Raw genomic sequence first — 4,854 nt, 5'->3', positions numbered from 1 at the left:
ACGGCATGTTTGCAGACTTTTAATAAAATGAATTATTTGATCTTTGATCGTTTTATACTGGAACTTGTCTGATTGATTTTTACCTATTTACATCAATTTTAATCTCATATTATAAACTACATAATTAAAACTGTAGAAACATTAATATAAAATCATTATCTTATGAATAATCACAAGGTACTAGTAACTCTTTGATAAACAACAGCGCGACTATCATGTGCGCATTCTTTTTTTTAAATTTTTTTTACCTGTCTTTTTAAAATAATGATTTAAAAAAAAACACTGAAGATTTTCTACCCTTTAATTAGATAACGTAATCTTAAAATTTTGGCCCTTTCATCTTTTTGAGACGAGCATCACTGATGGTGTTCAACAGGATCATTCAATTTATGCCATTATAGATTAATGTTTCACAGACAACATATACAACATGGTTATAGTATTTCAATATAGCTTTACAATACATTATACATAACTCCTTAATGTGTTTTTTTTTTGTATTTTAACACTGGCTTTGTGAATTTCACTGCACTTAAAATGTTTTTCTTTTGAAGTTGAGTTGACGCCTTGTTTAAAAACAATTCAAGATAAAAAAAAAAAAAAAAAATAGTAGACCCAAAGAAATAAATTGAAAACCATAAGTCAAATAAAAACAGATGATAAAAAAACCCACACGAAACTTCAAGTGACAATATAAAAAACAGAAAATCAAAAGAGAGCAACACGAACCCCACCACAAAAAGCGGAATAATCTCATGACGTTTGAAAGGGTGAGTCGTCCCTACTCATATTGCCCATGTAATGCCATTTTGGTTACCAATATCGTCATTGATGGATTGATTGATTGTTATTTGCCTATTATCAAGTATTAAAAAATATCAGGACGAAAATTAGTTACCGATAAAATATAATAGGTAGGTCCTGTTATTATAATTGCCTTGGATAAAATGCTGAAATGTGGTCTGCCACTTGAAAATTGAGGTATATTGAATACAGTAGGAAAAGTACGGACGCATCAAAGAGTTTTGAAAGGTTCTTTGTGTGCTGGGAGCGTAGCTCTTATTTTACACCAGACATCGGATTTAACGTCAGCTTTCTGTTCGAAAGCGGCAGGGTATTTATACACCCCGAACAACCAGACACAAGCACCAACTTGGCAAACGCGTTCATGCTGCTCTCCTAATATGCAATTCCTCTTATCTATCTTTATTTGTCTTAAATTTGTATGTCAAATTCCTTTATGAAACATTGTAAACTAAAGACTATGCAACACAAACCCCCACCAAAAAGTCAGGGTAAAATCAGGTCTTCATAAAATGTAATCAGATCCTGTTCCATAAGTGGAGACTGTCGTGTTGCTTATGTTAGTACAAAAAGTAGGAATTTGTGATAATTGTACTTTCATATAACTCCATTTTTATTCAAAAGAATCTGTAGAATATACAATAAACTGATGAGCTTTTAATTCTAGAGTTGCATTTCCTATACAGTCTTAAAAACATATTTGACGGAAAGCTGATTGTGTGTATTGGCATACATGAACATCTTAGTCTTTCAGCAACAGTTCAAAATATAGCAATCTCACACAGTTCAAATTCATTACAACATATTTGTTGTTTTAAAAAAAGTTTGTGTATCGAAAAGGTGAAGTTATATGACATGGAAATATGTTCAAATTTGCTGATAGAAAATATAGAAAAAACAAATAAAAAAATACTAAGTATGAAATGATTACAAATAAAAGCAACAGTAGTATACCGCTGTTCTAAATTCATCAATCGATTGAGAAAAAAACAACAAATCTGGGTTACAAACTTAAACTGAGGGAAACACATCAAGTATAAGAAGACACATACGACACAACAGAAACACAACATTAAAGTTATAACACACACAGAAACGAACTATAATAAAACATGTATAACAATGGCCTATTTCCTGACTTGGTACAGGACATTTTTTGAAAAATTGGTGGTTTAACCTAGTTTCGTGGCTAGCCGAAACTCTGGCTTTTATGGCAATGTTAAATATAACACTAAAATGACACCATTACATGACAGGAATGCAGTACAAATATATTCAAGTACATGCAGGACAGAAAAGTACGCAAAGAAACAACATAATATAGTACATTTCAACATCGAATCAACAGAAACACTGAAGTGAGCAAGAAACAAACAACAATGCAACACACACAGAAACAAACTATAAGATAACAACTGCCATTTTCCTGACTTGGTACAAGACATTCTTTAGAAAGAAAATAAATGGTAGGTTGAACCTAATTTTGTGGCTAGCCAAACCTCCCACTTTCATGGCAGTGTTAAAAATAACATTAAAAGGACAACATTACATGACAGGACTACAATACAAATATATGGGAGAACATATAGAACAGAGAAACACGAATTATAGCTAACAAAAGGTTCCAGGTTTAAAATTTAATACGCTAGACGCGCGTTTGGTCCCCACAAGACTAACCAGTGATGCCATTAATTCCTTTAATGCAAATTGTAATAATAAATTGTCGACTTTCCCTACTTAGCATGGAGTATAGTGTCGTTAACCCTATAACATGTATAACGTATCAAACATTTTACAATCCAAATGAACGAAACAAAAACAAAATAGAATATTTAAATTACTTTATGCAGTTTCAATCAGTCTTCAATTCTGGTTAATTTAATACAATGTATGCAATTTCATATCTATCAGATCTCACCGTGCTGTTTTAATTACATAATAAATGTCAATCAATGCATGGGTAAATAAATCCTATGGAATGTTATTTTGACTGGCAGATTAGATGTAAGAATCGCCTGCTTTCACATTTTTATCGTTTCCTTTTTTTTTAATAGACTAATTATGATGGAATGATTTAGACTCATACAATTGGTGATGAATTATTTATATTTGTACTTTCATATAATTGTTTTTTTTCTAGTTCTGTTTATTCAAAATATATTTGTTAATAAAACTTCAATTTAATGTTAGACGCCGACATACAAACTTATCAATGATACCAAAAATGATAAAACGCGCGTGTAGTCTATCTAAATGGCGCTAGAATGAAGTAGTTGGATGGACAGATCTATTACAAAATTGAAGAGCACTAAAAATGAAAAATAAAAAAGGAGTGCCGAATAGGATTCAAGCCATTTAGGGGATGAAACAATTTAAATGATTATACGTTATAGATAGAAGAAGTAATTTTACAAACACTTGGAATATCAAGGATACATCCGATCAGCACATGATCATTTGTACTTGGCTGGTGATATCATTTAGTAAAAAATGTCCACCAGTTCTAGAAGAATCGTCGCACATAGACGCGTGTTTCATCTTATCAGTGGTTATAATCAGCTCGAATGAAAACAGTTGTAAGGCAAACTCGATTACTTATTTGAAGATTATCAAAGCTCAAAATTCCAAAATGTTTTTCCTTCGGTAATCTCAATACCAGAGTACGAGACGATTTTATTATTTTGAAAGAACAAAGGAGTTGGTTCAGTAAGACCCCTTTTTGGCCCCAAAATACAGCAGTTTTACAAAATCTTTTATCTATTTATTGGAAAGAAGAATGCTTCTGCTACATAAATATGGGCTGTTTTTGACAATACAATGCACATATATCGGATACCAGCATCATTAAGTCGTGCTAAATTACTGAAATCTTCACAATTTTAGCATTTTTGTTAAATTTTAGACGGTTTCCGTCTTAAATGAAAGTGGCCGCATTCGTGATCATTCATAATATCGAAATGTAAGTTGTATTTGATGATTATACATAACATAAATAAAGGTTGAGGATAAACACGGATGCGGCCAATTTCATTTTTGACAAAAAACATCTGAAAAGTGACGTTTTTTTGGCATATTTGATAGATTTTTCATGTTTAAGCTTGAAGCGGAGCGTTGTTAATGACCAAATCAGTTAAGATCTTTCATATAAACTAATTGAATCAATTGCAATAGATAGTTAAGTGTTTAAAAAGTGTGCAAAAATCTTTCGTTAGATGAACCTGAAATGTGAGGCCAATATCGGCCCTTACCGGACCTACTTAGTAGCAATATACCAACTTCACCTGCATATGGGATATACATCTCCCAAGATATTTGGTATTCAAGAGCATTCAGCTACTACTCAGACTTTGTAAAACGTCACCAGTGTCTAAGCAGAAACTGAATGAACTAGGGGCACGGAACGTCTCGTCATTTTTCAAAAAAAGTTCATCGGAAGGTACCGATACAAATATTCCGTTTCAATATAACAAAACATACATGATCGTCTTGAAGTATAGATAATAGGTTCTGACGTTGTTTATAATCTTAATAACGTGTTATAGTATTCTTTTAATTGTCTTCTTTAATAATACCTTTCCTTTGTTTTTGTGATACGTATTTAACGTGGCTCAGAACTTATACTTTCCTTTAATGTGCTATTGTGCTATGGTAAATTGTTGTATTCTTATCTCTCAATTTTGTTCTGTCTATATGCCTTTTAGTGTTTCTTTGTTTCACATTTACTTTCATAGTGATTAAGATTATAACATAATGTTGACTGCAGTACCAATATTTTGACATTTAAACTTATTATGTCCGTTTGTCTTGTTCACACATCGTTGACATATTTTTTTTCGACTGTCATGCAAGTCATAGATTTAGCTAGCTACAAAGCCAGCATGACTGTACCAAGTCAGGAATATGAGTTTTTATCCATTGGTTTGGTGTGTTTGAGCCTTAGATTTTACCGTTTGAAGTTCGAGAAAAATTAGAAAAAGTTCGTTTTTAATTTTCCTCGGAGTTGGGTATGTTTGTGATTTTACTTTTTATGCACGAGGAAGTAAACCTGCG

The sequence above is a fragment of the Mytilus galloprovincialis genome, chromosome 8 (genome assembly GCF_965363235.1).
Source record: "Mytilus galloprovincialis chromosome 8, xbMytGall1.hap1.1, whole genome shotgun sequence".
NCBI classification, from domain to species: Eukaryota; Metazoa; Mollusca; class Bivalvia; order Mytilida; family Mytilidae; genus Mytilus; species Mytilus galloprovincialis.
This window is presented reverse-complemented; position numbering follows the sequence as displayed.